This window comes from Rhinopithecus bieti, unplaced genomic scaffold (assembly GCF_001698545.2).
Source record: "Rhinopithecus bieti isolate Rb0 unplaced genomic scaffold, ASM169854v2 scaffold_14454, whole genome shotgun sequence".
Taxonomy (NCBI): domain Eukaryota; kingdom Metazoa; phylum Chordata; class Mammalia; order Primates; family Cercopithecidae; genus Rhinopithecus; species Rhinopithecus bieti.
This window is the reverse complement of record NW_016808228.1, coordinates 1,643,828-1,664,564: the sequence shown is the minus strand read 5'-3', so window position 1 is coordinate 1,664,564 and position 20,737 is coordinate 1,643,828. Positions and strand designations below refer to the sequence as shown.

General features: G+C 43.9%; 1 protein-coding gene across 2 annotated transcripts in view; it reads right to left on the bottom strand.

Annotated features, from left to right (window-relative positions):
- Nucleotides 1–14,824, bottom strand: part of TMOD2 (tropomodulin 2) — a 64,606-nt gene extending 49,782 nt beyond the window's left edge. Inside the window, exon 1 of one of the 2 annotated variants that reach the window (XM_017886158.1) lies at nucleotides 14,678–14,824. The gene's annotated coding sequence lies outside the window, so the exon portion shown is untranslated. The remainder of the gene's footprint in view (nucleotides 1–14,677) is intronic. The other variant, XM_017886159.1, reaches the window with a different exon arrangement.
- Between the last annotated feature and the right edge of the window lie 5,913 nt (nucleotides 14,825–20,737).

The following is a 20,737-nucleotide window of genomic DNA, read 5'->3' as shown; positions in this document are numbered from 1 at the left end:
ATATATATATATATATATATATATATCTCAAAATGACGCCTTTCCCAAGATCACAGCTTAGTGAGACAGATACACAAACAGTAATAATGCCATAAGTATTAGACATAATGTATAAAGTAGGTTTGAAAACACATGGGGAAATAATCACTAAGTAGGGGAAGTTTGAGGGGAAACTGTGAAAAAGAGGTTGTATTTAAGCATTGAAGGAAGAGGTCATAAGGTGGACACGGATGGGCAAGTGTCATTCTAGGAAAAGGGAACAGCACAAAGGGGTACAGGATAAGAGAGTAAATGATATGTTGGTAGAGCAGGCAGCGTGGCGAGAGAGGGGGATTCATGGAGGAAGGGAGAGGAAAGAACTAAAGAAGAGGATGGGACATCTGTGAAGGGCCTTCCTTCCGTGCCTTGCTAAGGGACCTGGACTTTATTCTGTTGGGAATGGCAAGCCACCACAGCTTCTTAAAGTAGGGGAGTGATCTGAACACGCCAATCTTTTTTTATGATTTCAAATCATAAGAATGAAGAACGAGTTGGCAAGGAATGAGACTGGCTGCAGGTGGGCCTCTTAAGGGCTATTAGAATAGTGTTCCCTTTCCTTTGTGAATTCAACTGCTCACAATGTTCAGGTTTGTGGCTTCTGTGTCGATACTCCTTTCACACGCAATGCAACGCTCTTTTCCATTAGCTCACCTTCTTATTTATTAATATAGAGGTAGGGTCTCCCTGTCGCCCAGGCTGGAATGCAGTGGTACCATCTCGGCTCACTGCAATCTCCACCTCCTGGGCTCATGTGATCCTCCCACCTCAACCTCCAGAGTAGCTGGGATTACAAGTGTGCACCACCACACCCGGGACTACAGGAATGTGCCATGATGCCCAGCTAATTTTTTAACTTTTTTTTTTTTGTAGAGATGAGGTCTCCCAGCCCTCCTTTTTTTTTCTTTTTAAGTTTTAATGACTATATTCTAGTAAACAAACAAACAAAAATCCTACTAAAGTCAGAGAAACCAATTGGATCTATACGCTTTGTTCTGGCGCCAGCTACCACTAAATTATTGCATCACACAGGACAAGGATGGCCCTTATCCATCAAATGAATTGGTTGAACTACCCTACTTAATGGAGTCTAAAATGCACACTTTGCCACATTTAACATTCTGAAATTGAGATGTGTCTTAGAATTGATGGTGTCCTACAATTACTGTTGTCCCAGCAGCAGTAAAAATGTACTTGTCATTGCTTGTATCTAAATATCAAAAGCACCAGCTTCAAAACTAGCAGAGTGGATGTCAAGGACTTGGAAGGAAATCCCAGGGACAACTGTGGAATACTCTTTTAAAATTTAGAAAGCAGACAATCGTGGGCAGGTGACAATGCAGGTATCTTTAGCAGCACTCCCAAAGAGAGGTCCAGATGAGGAGAGTTCCACATAATCACAGAGTGAGTTTAAGTGCCCAGTTCAATGGCTTTTAGTTTTAGTTTTGTGTTTTACAGATTTTTAAAATTACCACTAGGTGGCACAGAGGAAGTTATTATGTGGAAAAGAACTAGATATGGATGAGTAAAATAGTGATCTAAAATGTTGGACTCTGAGTGTGAAGAAGTTTTAAGAATATCAACCAATGAATGCATTTCACTTACATTTCCCCTTTTATGTATGCACAGGAGAGATACATGATTTTAAAAATCCATGTATATTCATAGGACATTTATTTGTAATTGCCAAAAATTGAAAACAATCTGAATGATAGTAAATGAATAAAAAACAAATTGTGACCAGGCAGTGGCTCACGCCTGTAGTCCCAACGCTTTGGGAGGCTGCGGCAGGAGGATTTCTTGAGTCCAGGAATTTGAGACCAGCCTGGGCAACACAGTTGAGACCCCATTTCTACAAAATTTTTTTAAAAAAATTAGCTGGGCATGGTGGCACATGCCTGTAGTCCCAGTTCTTTGGGAGGTTGGGGTTGGGGAACTGCTTGAGCCAGGAGGTTGAGGCTGAAGTGAGCTATGATTGCACCACTGCACTCCAGCCTGGGCAACAGAGTAAGACCCTATCCCTAAATAAAGAAATAAAAATAAATTGTCGTATATCCACAAAATGGAATACTTCTCAGCAATAAAAGGGAATGAACTATTGATGTACACAAAACATGGATGAACCTCAAAATAATTGTAATGAGAGAAAGAAGACCAAAAAGAATGTACACTGCAGGATTCCATTTATCTAAAATTTTTGAACACGTAAACTGGTCTATATGACGGAAAGAAATCAGAGCTGCTTAGGCATGGGAGAAAGGTGGTGGGGGGACGGATGAGAGGAATGATATAGGGGCATGGGGAATCTTTTGGGGATGTTACATATGTTTACTACCTTGATTGTGGTGATGGTTTCACACATACATGCATATGTCAAACCTTATCAAACTGTACATTTGAGATATGTGCACTTTATTGTATGTCATTTATACTTCAGTAAAAAAGATTTCAAAAAACCTATGTGGAAGTCAAAAACAGCTCTTTCAATAAAGTAAAAGTATTAATTTTGTTGAGACATGGTCTCACTCTGTTGCCCAGGCTTGAGTTCAGTTGTATGTCATTACAATTCACTGCAGCCTTGACCTCTTGGGCTTAAGTAATCCTCCCACATCAGCCTCCTGAGTAGCTAGGACTACAGGTGTGCACCACCATGCCCGGCTATTTTATTTTTTTATTTTTTGAAGATACGGGATCTCACTCTGTTGGCCAGGCTGGTCTCCAACTCCTGTGCTCAAATGATCCTCCCAGCTTGGCCTACCAAAGTGCTGGAATTACACGTATGAGCTACTGTGCCCAGCCAAAATTCGTATTTTAAGAAAACATATTATATTGTGATTGCCAGCCTTTTTTTCTTAGTGGTACATAAAATACTGGAGAGTTTTATAATCAATGGTATCTTAGAGTTGTTAAGATTCTATTTGAATTTTTTTTTTTATTTTTAAAGACAGGGTCTCACTCTGTTGCCCAGGCTGGCTTGATCATAGCTAACTGCAGCCTCCAATTCCTGGGATCAAGTGATCTTCCTGCTTCAGTCCCTCGAGTAGCTGGGTCTACAGGTGCATGTCACCATGCCCAGCTAATAAAATTTTTTTTTTTTTTTTTTTTTTTTTTTTTGCAGAGATGAGGTCTTACTATGTTTCCCAGGCTGGTCTTGAACTTCTGGGCTCAAGTGATCCTCCTGCCTCAGCCTCCTAAAGTGCTGGAATTACAGGCATGAGCCACAGTGCCCAGCCTCTATTTGGATTTCTATTGCTGGATTCCGTAACTAAACCTAAACTCCCCATTTTTCTCTAAAATAGACTTGCTGTCTAGATTAATCTACCAGTCAGACACTCCCAACACTCATATCAGCTTCAGATTCTCCCACTTTTTTCTGAGTCCAGCCGGTCAGCACCTCCTGCAGGTCCTTACTGCATAACATTTTTCACACCACCCCTTTTTTTCACTCTTGTTTCAGACTTTTGTTCCTTCATGCCTGGACTACTCTGATTGCATCTTGAAAGATTTCTGGTTTTCCCTGTAAGCCGCCCAGAACACTATAATTGGATCATTTTTCTCAACACTGCTAACAAGCCACTTCCCTGGTTAAGAACTTACAATGGCTCCCTCTTGTCTACAGAATGAAATCCAGACAATCTAGCTCTAAAGCTCCCATGATTTGGCTTTAACCTGCACTTCCTGTTTTCTCTCTCATTACTTTCCTGGGGAGCCCACTTCAGCTAAAATGGTTTATTTGCTCTCTGTGGTAGGCAGAATCACAGCCACCTAAATATGTCCTCCTCCTATTCCTCACATCTGTATGTTACTTGACATGGCACAACAAATGAGTTGTGATTAGATTAAGGATAAAGGATTTTTTTTCTTTTTTTGAGACAGAGTTTCACTTTTGTTGCCCAGGCTGGAGTGCAATGGCGTGACTTCGGCTCACTGCAGCCTCTGCCTCCCAGGTTCAAGCAATTCTCCTGCTTCAGCCTCCAGAGTAGCTGCAATTACAGGCATGCACCACCACACTCAGCTAGTTTTTTTGTATTTTTAGTAGAGATGGGATTTCACCATGTTGCCCAGGCTGGTCTTGAGCTCCTGATTTCAAGTGATCCACCCACCTCGGCTTCCCAAAGTGCTGGGATTACAGGCGTGAGCCACCATGCCCAGCCCAGATTAAGGATTTAAAAAGAGAAAGACCATTTTGGATGATCTGGGTGTGCCAACGTAATCCAAAGAGCTCTTAAAAGATGGAAGAGGAAGGCAGAAGAGTCAGTGTCATGCAATTTTTTTGCTTTGAAGATGGTGGAAGGGGCCATGAGCCAAGGGATGTGGGCAACCTTTGGAGGCTGGGAAGGGCAAGGATGTGGATTTTACCCTAGGGCCTTCAGAAAGGAACACAGTCCTGTGACACCTTGATTTTAGTCCAGTGACATGTGTTTCAGACTTTAATTTCCAAAACAGTAAGAATAAATTCGTATTGTTTTAAGCCACTGGATTTATGCTAATTTGTTACAGCAGCATTAGGGAAGGAACATACCCTCTTACCCAAAGACTTCCATTTTCCAGGATGATTGTTCTGGCTGTCTTCTGTTTGCCCCTCCACATCCACTCCCCTGCTGCTCCAGAAAGATGATCTATTTAGACTGTATCAATGTTCCTTCCTATCTGGCTTCTGTTTGGCCCACAGGAGGCACTAGCAGGAAACTGGAGAGCAGGGGAGGAGGAGGTTGGGTCCAGAAGGTCACATCTCCCAAGAGACAGCCCTCTCCATACAGCTGCCTGCCCCTGGCTGGCCTCAGGCCTTGGGTGGTCAGGGGTCCTTGTGGCAGCTGGTGCCAGAGTTCTGCCTTGTTGGATTCCCTAAATCCTCCCCCTATCTTTGTAAATAGTCTCTTTATTAAAATTTTCTCAAGTTACTCAGTTTGAGTGTATCCCCTGTTTCTCGTCAGGATGCTGGCTGATATAATATTACTTGGAATGCCATTCTCTATTCTCATGGCCTATGTATGTGCTCTGCTTTGGAGACCTGGCTCAGATCCCGGTTCTGCAGGACCACAGAATGTCAGAACTGAGAGAGGCCTTAAAGATTGCTCAATACAGCAACATAGATGGTTTTTCTCCTATTTCTCTGACCATTTCTTTTTGGTCTCTTTTAGCAATTCTTCTTCCTCCACCTTAAATATTGGCATTCTTCAGGGTCTCATCTTATAAATTCTTCTATTTTCATGCTACATATTCTCTCTGGAGGAACTCATCTGCCTCCAAAATTTTAATTATAATATATATCCAGGAGACTCCAAAATCTGTATCTTCATCCTAGACTTTGTTCCTGAGGGTTAGGCCCCTATATTTCCATCTGTCTAATCTGCATCTCTCCTTGGCTGCCTCAGACACCTCAAATATGTCAGAAGTGTTCTCATCATTTCCTTCTCCAGAATGCCCCATTTCAGGAAATTAGCCAAAAAACCAGGGAGCCATCCTTGACATCTTCTCTCGTCTCTTTTCCAGCCATCAGTCACCAAATCCTGTCCTCACCTAAACGTGCTGAGAATCCACCTACTTCACTCATCTGCATTGCCCACATGTCAGCCCTATCCCCTCCTGATCCATTCGTCAGCCTCCTGATCCATGTCAGCCCTATCCCCTCCCGATCCATTAGAGCTCTTCTCTAGTTACTTAAAATCCTCCAGTGGCTTCCGCTGCCTTGAGGATAAGGTTCAAATTCAGTCTGTCTTTCTGTCATTCTCATCACCCTCATCCTGCGCTGCACTCCCCATCTCCTCCTGGCTCCAGCCTCCTGGCCCACTTCCAATGCCTGGATCATGCCTTATGTTGTTCTCTCTGCTCAGAACACTCTCACACCACTCCCGTCTGGCTGACTGCTATCATACTCAGCCCCTAGTCTCATGCAAGCTTCACTTCTTCAAGGAAGCCTTGTTTGGACCTGGAGACAATGTCTGGGTCACTCCCCATCTCCATGTACCCCTTTAATCACATCAGTTCTTGGCTTTATTACAACTACTTGCTTTATCTCTATTTTCCTTGCTAATCTCTGTGAGGGAGGGGGGCTGTATGAGTTTTACTCACTGACAAAATCCTGACTCCTAGCACTGTTCTTGATCTGAAGTAGGTATCCAATAAATATTGCATAACAAATGTCATGTGAAAGAAATGAGCTCTAATGAACCCGCAGGTCCAGGGCTCATTCCACTCTATCCACTGCTTCCTCTCCCTGTGATGGAACTTTCTGAGATCATCTAAGCCCACAGAAGTTTCTTCTTCCTCTAAATCTGTATGCCTACATCACCAATTTGATGTATCTTGCTATCTTTTCATGTATGTTGCATGTATGGTTCTCTCTCCAGCTACACTACAAACTCCCAGAAGACAAGTACCATGTCATAATTCAGTAGGAAAATACATTAATTAATTAAAATAACATGTTAATACTATGTAACAGTAGCTGTTAAAACAAATTGCCTATGTTGTGTCAATGTACCACGGGGTCTCAAAGTCAGAGGAGAAAAAAAACCTGCATCCTCCTGGAGCACAACTTTGATTTGAAGATTTGGGGAAAAGCTAGTTGTTGTTGTTGTTGTTGTTGTTGTTGTTATTATTATTATTAGAAACAGGGTCTCACTCTGTTCCCTAGGCTGGACTGCAATGGTGTGATCACAGCTCACTGCAGCCTTGTACTCCTGGGCTTAACAGAACCTCTTGCCTCAATACTCTCCCCACCTCCCTTGACTGCAGCTGAGACTACAGGTTAGTGTACCACTATGCTCAGTTAGTTTTTAAATTTTTTGTAGAGATAGGGTCTCGCTACATTACCCAGGCTGTATTTTTAAAAAACAAATATAGAAATACTGTGGAGATGACTTTGGGAGGTCAAGGTGGGCGGATCACGAAGTCAGGAGATCGAGACCATCCTGGCCAACACATTGAAACCCCGTTTCTATGAAAAATACAAAAAATTAGCCAGGCGTGGTGGTGGGTGCCTGTAGTCCCAGCTACTCGGGAGGCTGAGGCAGGAGAATGGCATGAACCCGGGAGGCGGAGCTTGCAGTGAGCTGAGATCGCGCCACTGCACTCCAGCCTGGGTGACAGAGCAAGACGCCATCTCAACGACAACCACAACAACAACAAAAGAAATACTGTGGAGATGAATGCAGTATTCTCATAGCTTTTAAAGTCAAATCAAAGCTTTTCCAGCTCATGGCTGGTCTGCTTTTTCCCCCACCAAGGCTGCACAAGGGCTCCCATTTGTCTTCCCTTCCTGTTAGCAATGCTGCAGTGGGAAGTTAGCAAAGCACTGCTACAGCCTCACCTCCAGCAGAGTGTCTGTCCCATGGCAAGCATTTAACATGCAATACGATGCTAATGTACATGCTGGAGTGAAGCAAATGCCTAACAAGGCTTCCAAGAGTCCCAGTGGGCAAGTATAGGAGCCAGTTAGGCAAATGGAAATGGGATTAAAGACTTGAGCTGATGTAAGCATGACTTGGGCCCTTAAGTAATTCTTCCTATTATCCAAATATACAAGCCTTGGAAATGAAAATAAGGAGTATGGTTTTTTCGGGTTTCTTTGTTTTTGTTTTTGTTTTTGAGATGGAGTCTCACTCTGTGGCCCAGGCTGGAGTGCAGTGGCGCTATCTCGGCTCACTGCAAGCTCCGCCTCCTGGGTTCACGCCATTCTCCTGCCTCAGCCTCCCGAGTAGCTGGGACTACAGGCACCCACCACCACACCTGGCTAATTTTTTGTATTTTTTGCAGAGACGGGGTTTCACTGTGTTGGCCAGGATGGTCTCGATCTCCTGACCTCGTGATCTGCCCACCTTGGCCTCCCAAAGTGCTGGGATTACAGGCGTGAGCAGGAGTATGGCTTTTTTTGCTTCTTATTCCACTACCTTATTTGTATAACTGTGGTATGAAAGAGGAAAATCAGAAACAATGTGAAGTGCTCAGGCTTTGGGCCTGCCTATACACAAAGACAGAACCAAAGCCGAAACAACAAGCGATCCTATATATTAAATCCAAAAGAAACCAAAGACTAACTTTTACAAAAGAGTAAACAGGTCGGGAGCAGTGGCTCACGTCTGTAATCCCAGCACTTTGGGAGGCCGAGGCAGGTGGATCACGAGGTCAACAGATCGAGACCATCCTGGCCAACATGGTAGAACCCAGTCTCTACTAAAAATACAAAAAAAAAAAAAGTAGCTGGGCATGGTGGCACACGCCTGTAGTCCCAGCTACTTGGGAGGCTGAGGCAAGAGAATTTCTTGAACCCGGGAGGCAGAGGTTGCAGTGAGCTGAGATCGCACCACTGCACTCCAGCCTGGCAACAGAGCAAGACTCCATCTCAAAACAAACAAACAAACAAATAAATAAATAAATAAATAAATAAATAAAAGAAAAGAAAAGCAAACAAAAATTACTCTTCAAAACCTAGTGAGGCTGAGTGCTGTGGCTCACAACTGTAATCTCAGCACTTTGGGAGGCCGAGGTGAGAGGACAGTCTGAGGCCAGGGGTTTGAGACCAGCCTGGGCAACATAGCAAAACCCCATCTCTACAGAATTTTTTTTTAATTGGTTGGGCATGGTGGCACATGCCTGTAGTCCCAGCTACTTGGGAGGCTGAGGCAGGAGGATCACTTGAGAGTCCAGGAGTTCGAGGTAACAGTCAGCTATGACTTCACGGCACTCCAGCCTGGGTGACAAAACAAGACCTTATCTCTAAAAAAATAAAAAATAAAACAAGTTTAAAAAACACGGTGAAGCCGGGCACGGTGGCTCAAGCCTGTAATCTCAGCACTTTGGGAGGCCGAGACGGGCGGATCACGAGGTCAGGAGATCGAGACCATCCTGGCTAACACGATGAAACCCTGTCTCTACTAAAAAATACAAAAAAAAACTAGTCGGACGAGGAGGCGGGCCCCTGTAGTCCCAGCTACTCGGGCGAGGAATGGCCCCGTAAACCCGGGCGCAGCTTGCAGAGAGCCTGAGATCCGCGCACCGCCACTCCAGCATGGGCGACAGAGCGAGATTCCGTCTCAAAAAAAAAAAAAAAAAACGGTGAAAAATTTTTTGATTTTTTTTTTTAGAGATAGGGTCTCACTCTATCACCCAGGCTGGAGTATAGTGGCACGAACATGGCTCACTATAGCCTTGACCTCCTGGGTTTGAGTGATTCTCCTGCCTCAGCCTCCCAGGTACCTGGGACTATAGATGCATGTCATATGCCCGGCTACTTTTTGTATTTTTTGTAGAGACAGGGTTTTGCCATGTTGCCCAGGCTGGTCTCAAACTCCTGAGCTCAGGCAATCCACCCACCTCACCCTCCCAAAGTGCAGGGATTACAGACGTAAGCCACCGTGCCCAGCTGTAAAAAGTGTTTTAAATGGGCAAAACAGTGCCATCAATCACCTAGGAGTATGTATATATCTAGGAAAGCTACAAAGGACTGCTGAAAGGACAAACATCACATTGGGAGCAGGTAGAATTTGATTGGAGAAGGGAGTCTTGGGCTTCAACGGTGCTGGTGATGCTTTATTCCTAAGTGGAAGGGGTCGGTAAATGAGAGGTTATTATTATTATTATTTTTTTTGAGACGAAGTCTCGCTCTGTCGCCCAGTCTGGAGTGCAGTGGCGCGATCTCGGCTTACTGCAACCTCCACCTCCCGGGTTCAAGCGATTCTTCTGCCTCAGCCTCCTGAGTAGCTGGGACTATAGGCGCACACCACCATGCCCAGCTAATTTTTGTATTTTTAGTAGAGACGGGTTTCACCATGTTGGCCAGGATGGTCTCAAACTCTCGACCTTAGGTGATCTGCCCACCTCGGCCTCCCAAAATGTTGGAATTACAGGCGTAAGCCACTGTGCCCAGTAGAGGTTATTATTCTTTATTTATTTATTTCTGAGACAGAGTCTTGCTCTGTTACCCAGGCTGGAGTGCAGTGGCATGATCTTGGCTTACTGTAACCTCTGCCTCCTAGGTTCAAGTGATTCTCCTGCCCAGCCTCTCAAGTATCTGGGACTACAGGTGCATGCCACCATGCCCGGCTAAATTTTGTATTTTTAGTAGAGATGGGGTTTCACCATGTTGGCCAGGCTGGTCTTTAGCTCCTGATCCACCTGCCTTGGCCTCCCAAAGTGCTGGGATCACAGGCATGAACCACCACACCCAGCCCTCTTTATTCTTTTTAATATATATTCAATATTTCATAATTTTAAACAATTAGTACACTGATTTTCACCAGAGCCAAATCCACATTTTCTAAAACTAGTAAATTAGAACAGAATCTGCACATCAATGTATCCTCCAACAAAACATGAATTGATCCTAGATATTTAATTCATTTCTGGCTGCTGGGCAAATATAACATAGCAATGGCCTGTGTTTCGTAATGTAGCTATTTGAAGATGGGTCAGTTAAGTTTGTTTTATTTTAAAACAACTAAAAGGCTTCTACGTATTCTGGGAAATACTTGCAGAGGATGAAGGACAGAATGAGGTGGGGATAAGGAGAAGTCTCCATCAAAAATATGGTACAGTAATGGGAAGGAACAAGCTGAAAGAGGAATGAGGAACAGATCTTACTAGAAGGCAGAGCTCGTATTTCCCAATCTTACAACACAAAACTTGCCAAAGCTTAAATCATACTTGAAAAACAAGGTGCCCACTAGTGACTGCTCCTGTCCAAGGTTAGAAGAACACAGTAGACTAAAAGCATGGGCCTTGGAGTTAACTAACCCCAGGTCTGATGATGCAGATATGTGTGCAGTCACAACCTCTCCAAACCTCTGTTCCATCCTCAGTAAAACACGCAAAGAACAGTGCTGATCTCAGAAGGCTGAGGTGACACTTCAGGTGACCATGTACATATTAGACACAGTGTCTGGCAAGTGCAAGCCCTCAGTCAAAGCTATCTCTCTTTCGTCCTTGGTTGTGGAATAATCTCCTTTTTTGGGTGTTCTTTCCCTCTGTTTTCCCCATCAAGATCTGCTGAATATAAAGAGGCAGAACCTGTAAGAGCTGCGGGTCAGTGTTGCTAGGTGTAGAAAGCCACCATAGTGTAAGCTGGCCAAACTATGAGATAGATTTCCACCTGGGCAGGAAGTAGTCAAAAAGCCAAAAAGTCTTGCTGTTTGCCCAGCCTGCCTCTTGGTTTCCAATTCTCATGGCGGGTCCTATTTCCCACTGTTGCCTTGTTCCTGTGTTTGGCCTTCTTTTCTGTTTTTAGAGGAGTTCCTGTTTCTTGACCTCTATTTATCTCCTTGCCTTCCACTTGGAGATCTGTGCCTTTCTGGTTTTTAACTGCCGGTTGCTTTTAACCATGTCCTTCCTCTTGCCTTTGGGAACTTACGGGCTTCTTCTAACTTCCTGATTGGCACCTTGCGTTTCCTGCTTTTTGTCCTTTGATTCATGTGCCCTCCTTTCTTCTGCTTGCTTATGTGGTCTTTGACTCACTCATCTTGTCTCTTTCTTTGGCATTTTATACCAGCTAGGTTTTGATCCAGGCTTTGTTATGACTTATGGATGCTGCGTGCACCCTGACTTATGATGATGTGCAAAACATTTAGCAACTGGTATAAAATGGACACTGCCCCGTCAGAATGGTTGTTTATCAACAATGAGGACAGTTGTCCTCATGCACACTGCCTGAATAGCAGCTCAGTTCAAGGGACCTCCTGGTCCTTTCTTAGGGCTTGTGCCTCAGCTTGTCTCCTTTCTCCTCTTGTCCAGGCTTGGCATGGCTGGCCTCGTGCCCTGTTTCATGAGCTCGTGTCACTCACAGTCCTGCAGCTGACTTTCTCATCCTCACCCTACCTAACTGTCACTAGGGGAACCCAGGAATACTGATGACACATGTGAAAGAGGTAATAAGTGGGGAAGCTTTGATGCCAAAACAGGATGGCAATTCATAAAAGCAGAAGTAGGAAGAAATCACAGCTTTAAGGAAGGTTGTGCTGAAACACGTGACCAAGGCTAAGGAACTCAAAATGGCTTTGGGAGTAAAGGTGGCTATCTCAGTCCATGGAAGAGCCAGAGCAGAAGAGCGCGTCTCATTTTACACAACCACGAAGCCTTAAAGTTATGTAGAATTGACTTTTTGGTGTACTGAAAATAAAAATGGTTCATAGTATACAACAAAGGACTAAGCAGGATAATTTATAGGAAGAAAGATGGGAAATTTAGGTTGAAAAAGTAGACGGGGGTCAAACTGTTATGATCCATTAAAACCAGAAACTGAAATTTGAATTCTAATCTGTAGGTAATGGGAAGCACAAATACTTACAACTTACACATTTAATCATATGTCCTGATCTATCACTCAAAAATGCATTAAAGGCAGTTTCTCAAAGTTGGTTCCATGTAATAACAGTCCCTCAAGATATTTTTCATTTTTTATTTTTGCACGCAGTTTGGGAAACATTACAACATTACATATCCTATCCTATGGACATTCCCACCCCATTTACATCCCCATATACAATGATCATTAACCCACGAAAGGCTCCGAAAGTCAAGAATAAACCAACCTTTCCAGCTTTGCTCAGTGTTTTCCACATCTGGCTAGGCACTTTCTTTTTCTTGTAACCCATTAACATTCTACATATTTTGGGGAATACTGATTGAGAGATTCACAGATACACACAGACATTCATGCAAGTAAATACGTATACTTTAAATTAATATTTTCATGTATACATATACACATACAATCCAGGAAAAGCAAAAATATCTTTGCAGCAAGGGATTTGCACCCTACCTAGCTGTCACTATCTCCAAATTGTCTTTTACAGCTTTTTTTTTTCTCGTCTAGGATTCAAAGTTCATACATCCCAATTCACTGTTGTATCACTTGAGTATTTAATCTACAATAGTTGCCCCCCATTTGCTCTGTCCCATCCCCAAGTCTTTTTGGTAGGAACACTACAGAGGTGAAATTATGCCTCCTTATTGCTTCATGGCAGGAGACTCACAGTAGATGCTGCTAAACTTGGTCATTTAGTTCCAGTGGTGACCTCCTACTTTCTCCATTGTAAGGACAAATTTTCCCAGAGTAACCTGTGGTGAGATACTTTAAAATAATATGAAAATCCTATTCCCCAACTACTTTTCACTCAAAGGTTTTGGACCAGTTGGTAAGTCCTTGCCTTAGTCAACTGTTATGTTAGGGTTTGCAGAGTGCCGAATTTCTGATTCTCTCATTCCTTCTATTGTGTATTTCTTTTTCAAACAATGATCCATCAGTATGCATCTTCTCTTTTCTGTATATATACACTCTGGTTACTTCTTGCTGGGGTTTCCTCCCCCACCACCATGCTGACCACATTTGACCACTCATGCCCAGCCCTAGGGAGCCACTAACCCTTTATCTGCTGATCCCATCACTTCACCTTCAGCAAATTAAAGACAAAAACAAAAACAAACCCCATCACTTTGTTGCCCACCAATGTACAGTTCCTTACAAAAATTAAAATGATTGCAATGCATATTTATTGGGTTAGACTGAAGAGAGTAGACAGAGAAAATCAGTTTTCTCTTAAAAAAATCAGATTGCTGAAGCTCTGAAAAATCTTTCCTCCTCACTAGGGCAGAGGCGCTTGTTGTCACAATCAGGCTTTCTGTAGTGCTGTTAAACAGAAACACTCTCATCTTCTCAGTTCCCTGAGAGGGGAGAATCTTGGAAGAATAGAGGTTTACAAATCATTTAGCCCAAACGCCCCACTTTATAGGCAGAGGCCCAGAGAGGTGGAGAGACTTGCCCAGGTCCCTCAGCTCCTGAATGGTCAAGCTAAGAGGAGAACCTGGTTTTTGAAACACCTCCCCCGATATTCTTTTCATTCCCTTCCCAAATGCCTCGTGATTCAGATATGTAATGGGCACAGAGGAAGCTGCAGCAAGCACGGCCTCCTTCACCGCTAATTTGCATTGTGACGGCATCACCTTCCTACCTCTGAATATTCTAAAAATTCCCATTAGGAGCCTTTTATTATTGTTTTAAAAATTCACCTTCATTTTCGCAGGCCAACAGGGAAAATTTAGGAAGCCTCAATGGAGCACATACTACCATTACTTTAACCAGAAAAGTAACAACAATAATAACAAGGTTCTCGAGGATCCGCACGAGGCCGCTTTCTGGGAGGCTGAAACGCCCTACGAGTGACAGCTCCAGCGATCTCAGGAAAGACGCTGGCCAGTCCACCCCTCCCCATCGCCTGCTGAACGAGGCAGGGAGATGCATACCGCTCCAGGAGCTCATCATACATGCTCAGGAAGGGGGAAAGTGGGGGAACAAAGCCCGGCGTGGAAGAACACAGCCCCGCAGCCCGGGAGGAGAGGAGACCGCGCCCTCCACGCCGCGGCCCAGCGGGCTGCAGAGGCTGCGGCACCGCAGTGCGGGGCGCGGGACCCACACCCCGGCGGGCGCCTCCAGTCCGGGCGCAGCGCCTGGTCTCCCAGAGCAGCCGGCCAGGCTGGCACGCGAGAGGCGAGAGGCGACCCGGTTCTGTGCGCCCGCCCGGCCGAGCGCCCATGCCGCAGAGCATCCTCCCGCGGGCAGGGAGGGCGCGGCGGCCACCGCGCTGCGGGCCCGGGGGCTGCAGACAGCGGCTGGCCAGAGCAGGCCCCACCCGGTCCCCGGCGTGCTCACCCGTCCGTGCACTCATCCCGGAGCCGGCGGTGCGGACCGTCAGTCCGTCAGCCCCGGTGGAGCGGGGCCGGGAGAGCAGGGGCGGCGCCGTGGCCGGGGCGAGAGCGGCGATCAACAGGCGGCTCCCGGCCGGGCGCGGCGCCGGGGCGCGCGGCTGCAGCGGAGCAGGCTGGGAAGCGTAGTTCCCAGCGGCGCCTCGCCGCGGCCCTGCTGTCCCCCAGCCCCGCCCTTCCTCGACAGGTGTCCCCTCCCGGAATCCGGGTCTGAACCCCGCCACAGATCTGCAGGGCAGGAAGCACCTGGGTCGGGGGGAAGCCTGGGCAGGCTCTTTGGAGACGCTCTGGGCTCCTGAGAGCGTGGGTGGCAAAGGCTTTCAAGCTTGTGAGGAGCATTCTTGTGAGCGAGCATCCTGACACGGAAGCCGCGTTGAGAGCGGGCTCAGGTACAGACCCCGCCCGCCCCAGGTTTTTCTGACTGGGTGGAGGCGTGGGAGGAGAAAGTAGTTGGGTTGGCAGCCTAGGGAGGGAGAGAGGTGAGCGAGGTGGAGGTTAGCAAGGCTCTAGGGTGATGGCGTGAGGGGCTGGAGAGCCCACGCGCAGTGGTGGCTTCTCTGAGGTGAGACCGGCCTGTCTGAGCCTTCGCGTCCTCATCTGTAAAACAGGCTTAAAGCTTGAAAAAGTGTTGTGAGGATTAAGCGACCCATAGCACTTAAGGTCTGGCACTTAGTGCATGCTCAGTGAAAGTTCCTTCCTTGGGGGTTCCGAGGGAGTTCTTGGGCCGGGAAAGTCCTATATGTCGTGCTAACCTAAAGATAGTTGGACCTCGTTGGGCTGGGTAAATGTTAAAATCCACTGGCTTTGTTAGTCGTTGAGCCGGTTCACTTCATCCCTGAATATACCATAAGATGTTCTCTCTGTCAGGTTCTTGAGAGCTCCAAAGATAGAGAAAATAAAGTCAAGTTTCTGAAGCATGACAGTAGAGTGGGGTGACAAAGGACAAAGACCAACATTATGAAAATACATGGCATCTAGATTTACCTTCCAGAGGCCTTTTCTAATTAGATGTGGTCTCTCTCTCCTTCTTGAACTTTTGCAGCATATTTTGAGCGTAACCTTTGCCTATGGGACTTGTCTTGACAGTTTAAGGTTGGTTGAGTTTTGCAAGTTGCTACTACGCAGTGTTTCACATGATGGTGGGATTTGCATTCAGAGATGTGGTGGAGGCAAGTGAACCAAAGGGATGGATGCAGCATGGCTGGTGTAATCTCTGTATGAAATTTTAGGCAAAATGTGTAAAGAGGTGAAACAGGTTTACAGTCTGTCTGGCACGAGGTGTGCACTAATCGGGTGGCCAAAAAAAAAAGTGCTGCAGAGGAAATTCCATATCTGAAAATGATAACACTGCTTTGCATTTATGAAAATACTTTCCTATTCGTGTGCTTATTTTATTTGTATGAGAACTCTTGTGAGACAGGCAGAGTGAGGGTATTTTCCCCCAATGATAGTTAATAAGAGGCAGAGAGAGGTGATGTGACTTATTCAAGGTTATAGAGGTGGTCAGTAAGCCTGTCTTCTCTCCTTCCACTGTGGGCACCCCCAACACCGTCTCCCCTTTGCACATTTCAAAATAGGGCCATACCTTCCCCAGCAGATGAGTTAAACCAGAAAGTAAAGTTAATTCTCTAAAACTCTGGGAACTAGCATGATGAGCACTGGCACGCAGTAGCTGCTGACTGACAGACCAGTGTCGTTTCTATGATCAATTGTGGTAATGGACTATGCCCTGGGCCTTCTGTCAGAATGACAAATGTGAGCCAGAAAGAGTTAAATGAAATGGGGGTGTGACCAAATTACTTTAAGTCATGTTCCCAAGTTTTCCTGTACGTTTGTTATTCCGAATGTCCTGTGTAACCGACAGGATGCCTTTGACTTTTTTATATTGTACATTTGTTACAGTCATAGCCTTCTGTTAAATAAGAACAGGGCTGCTTATAGATCGAACCAGCAGTTTTCCCAGAGAAAGCTGATAGTAGGCATAAGCTGAAAATAATAAAGCAATTTCATTCATATTGGAAGAAAGAGTGGCAAAGGTGCTCAGTAGTGTACAGTATTTCTCTTTGGTTTCCTGTGGTTCCTCATAAGGAAAATGGCTGCATGTGATAAAACGAATAGATTATTCCTGCAGAAACCAGCCATGAAAGGAAGCAGACAGGTGAATGATTTAAGTTAAAGTCATATTTGGCAGTCGAAGCAGAGCTACAAGAGCTATCCTACAGCCCTAGAGCCATGCTCCAGGAGGATATTGACACCAAAATAAAGTGAGTTGTGGAAAGGAACTTCTGATCAGTCTCTTTCTGTATGATGAGTGTTGGAAACTGGAAGGTGTTAATGGATGAGTGAAGGAAGTAGAACATTTAACCTGAAAGTTAAAACTTAATGGAAAGATATTACCAGTTCCAGTCTGTTTAGCTCTTTATATCTGATGCTTATGTCCTATTTTAAGGGAGAAAGGATGTCAATATGCCAATGACTTATCAGTTGAAACCCATTATAATTTCTGGACCATATCTTGTAGCTTTAACTTTTCTACTTGCTTTTTAGAAGATGAAAATGTAAAATTGAAATAGAACTCCTGGAGCTGGAAGGGACTTTACGTATCATCTTGTGTAACCATTTCTTCCTGTAAATGAAGAAGGTGATATATTGACTGTAATTGTCACATGACAGAAAGTAAAAAAGTTCAATGTGGCAGTTATAATGAAGTATTTTAATTATTCACAGTGGAATATGTAGCATACCTCATTAGGAACAGGTAGTAGATACTGTTGGTTGTCTATTCAACATTCAGTCCACCCTCTTCTTCTTTTTTATAGAAGCCTATGTGGGTGTTTACACATTAGGAAAGGTGACTCTATTAGCTTCTGAGAGGTACACTCTCAAATCTATCATAGACAAGAGGAATAGGATCCTCTTAACTGGCCTCTAAAAGTTTAGTAGTGGACATGTGACCCAGTTCTGGCCATTGTAAAGAGATACAATTAATCTCGGTCTGCCATGTTGTTGTTGAGTCAGTCATTAACCAGCCCCAGTGCTGCCCTTCTTCTGGATTTCTTGTTATATGAGATAATAAACAACCTTATTGTTGAGTCAATTTGAGATGGAGTTTTCTGTTACTTGAAGTTGAAAGCATCCTAAGTATTAAAGATGAAATGTGAAAGTACATTCTTTGGATGGACTGAAAGACTGCTTCCTAGAGTTGATTGAAAACCACCACCACAAACCACAGGCAATGTGATGGAATATTATCATATAACAGATAACAGCATGGGTTTTAACATCAGAGGGTTTGAACCCAGATATTTACTGGCAGATTGACTATGGCCAAGTTTCTGTAACCTCTCTTAAGCCTCATTTTCTTCTTCTTCTTCTTCTTCTTCTTTTTTTTTTTTTTTTTGAGTCGAAGTCTTGCTCTGTGACCAGGCTGGAGTGCAGTGGTGTGATATCGGCTCACTGCAACCTCTGCCTCCTGGGTTCAAGTGATTCCCCTGCCTCAGCCTCCTGAGTAGCTGGGACTACAGGCGCTGCCCCCATACCTGGCTAATTCTTTGTATTTTAGTAGAGACAGGGTTTCACCATGTTGGCCAGGATGGTCTCAATCTCCTGACTTTGTGATCCACCTGCCTTGGCCTCCCAAAGTGCTGGGATTACAGGCGTGAGCCACTGCACCTGGCCTTCTTCATCTCTTAAATTGAGGATAATAATACTTACCACATAGGGTTATTAGAAAAACTAAATGAGATAATTTGTGTCAAGGATGCTTCAAAGGATATGGTGGATTGTAAGGACTAAAAGGAGCAGCAACTATGTTGATGAATTATGAATTAAATCGTATGTGTAGTATAATTGACAGCAAACATCTAAAAGCTAATTACTATGTAATCATGATCATGTTAAATGATACCACAGTGATGCAATCAGCAAAATCCAAAATATAGGAAGCTCTACATGACAAACAACTGTTTCTTCAATAAATAAATTGCAAGAAAAATAAAAGGAGAGAAAGCTTATAGACACACAGAAGTTCAAGAGACAAATAACAAAATGTACTGTGTGATCTTAATTTGAAAAAACAGCTGTTAAAAATTCACATTAATGAGACAATTGGGGAAAGTGTGAACACAGAATATTTGATTATATTAAGGTCTGTTTTTTAAAATTATTATTATTATTTTGAGACAGAGTTTTGCTCCTGTTGCCCAGGCTGGAGTGCGATGGCGCGATCTTGGCTCACCTCAGCCTCTACCTCCCGGGTTCGAGTGATTCCCCTGCCTCAGCCTACCAAGTAGCTGAGATTACAGTCATGCACCACCATGCCTGGCTAATTTAGTATTTTTAGTAGAGACGGGGTTTCTCCATGTGGTCAGGCTGGTCTCAAACTCCTGACCTCAGGTGATCCACCTGCCTTGGCCTCCCAAAGTGCCGGGATTACAGTTTTTGTTGTTGTTGTTGTTTTGAGACAGTCTTACTCTGTTGCCCAGGCTGGAGTGCAGTGGCGTGATCTTGGCTCACTGCAACCTATGCCTCCTGGGTTCAAGCAATTCTCATGTCTCAGCCTCCCCAGTAGCTGGGACTACAGGCGTGTGCCACCACGCCTGGCTAATTTTCGTATTTTTTTTTTTAGTAGAGACAGGGTTTCACCATGTTGGGTAGGCTGGTCGCGAACACCTGACCTCAAGTGATCTGCCTGCCTTGGCTTCTCAAAGGGTTGGGATTACAGGCATTAGCCACCGCACCTGGACTGAGGTGTTATTTTAAAAATTTTTTGGATGTGATAACAGTATCATGATTTTTTTTTTGAACAGTCCTTACTTTTTGGAGCAATAAACTGATTATTTACAGAAGAAATAATATCAGGAATTTACTTTAAAAATTATCCAGTGTGGGAGATGGGGTAGAGTGGTGGGGTGGGGTATAGATGAAATGATTGGCCGTGAGTTGATAATGGTTGAAACTGAGTGATGGAGCTTTATTAAACCATTCTCTCTCTTTCTCTCTCTCTCTAAATACAGTTTTATTAAGACATATTTCACATATCATAAATTCACCTTTTAAAAATGCACAGTTCAATGGTTTTTGGTATATTCACAGAGTTGTGTAACTATCACCCAATCTATTATAACTTTAGAACGTTTTCAAAACTCCGGAAGAAACCTCATACATGTTAGCACTCACTCCTCATTCCCCCTACACACCCAGACCCTGGCAATCACAAATTTATTTTTTGTCTTCTCTAGATTTGCTTATTCTGGGACATGTCACGTAAATGGAATCATACAACGTGTTGCATTTTATGACTGGCTTCTTTCCCTAGTTATAATATTTTTAGGGTTCATCCATGTTGTAATACATATTAGTACTTTATTCTTTTTTATGGTCAAATAGAATTCATTGTATGGATAGACCACATTTTGTTCACCTATTCATCAATTGATGGACATTTAGACTGCTTCCACATTTTGGCTGTTATGAATAATGTTGCTATGCACACTCATATACAATTTTTTGTAAAGATATGTTTTTATTTCTCTTGGGTACATATCTAGGAGTGCAATTGCTGTGTCATATGGTAACTTTATATGAAGCATTTTGAGGGACCACCAAACTGTTTTCCAAAGTAGCTGCACCATTTTACATTCTAATCAGCAATGGGTGAAAATTTCAATTTCTCCACATCCTCGCTAACACTCATTAATGCCTTTTTAAAATTATAGCTATCCTAGTGAGTGTGCAGTGGTATCTCATTGTGATTTTAATGATTTCCCTAATGACTAATGATGTTGAACATTTTTTCATGTGCTTACTTGCCATTTTATATCTTCTTTGGAGAAATGTCTATTCAAATCCTTTGCCTATTTTATTTTTTAGTTGGACTGTTTGTCTTATTGCTATTGATATATAAAAGTTCTTTATATGTTCTAGACACAAGTCCCTTATCAGATATGTGATTTGCAAATGTTTTCTCTCATTCTGTGTGTGTGTGTGTGTGTGTGTGTGTGTTTAA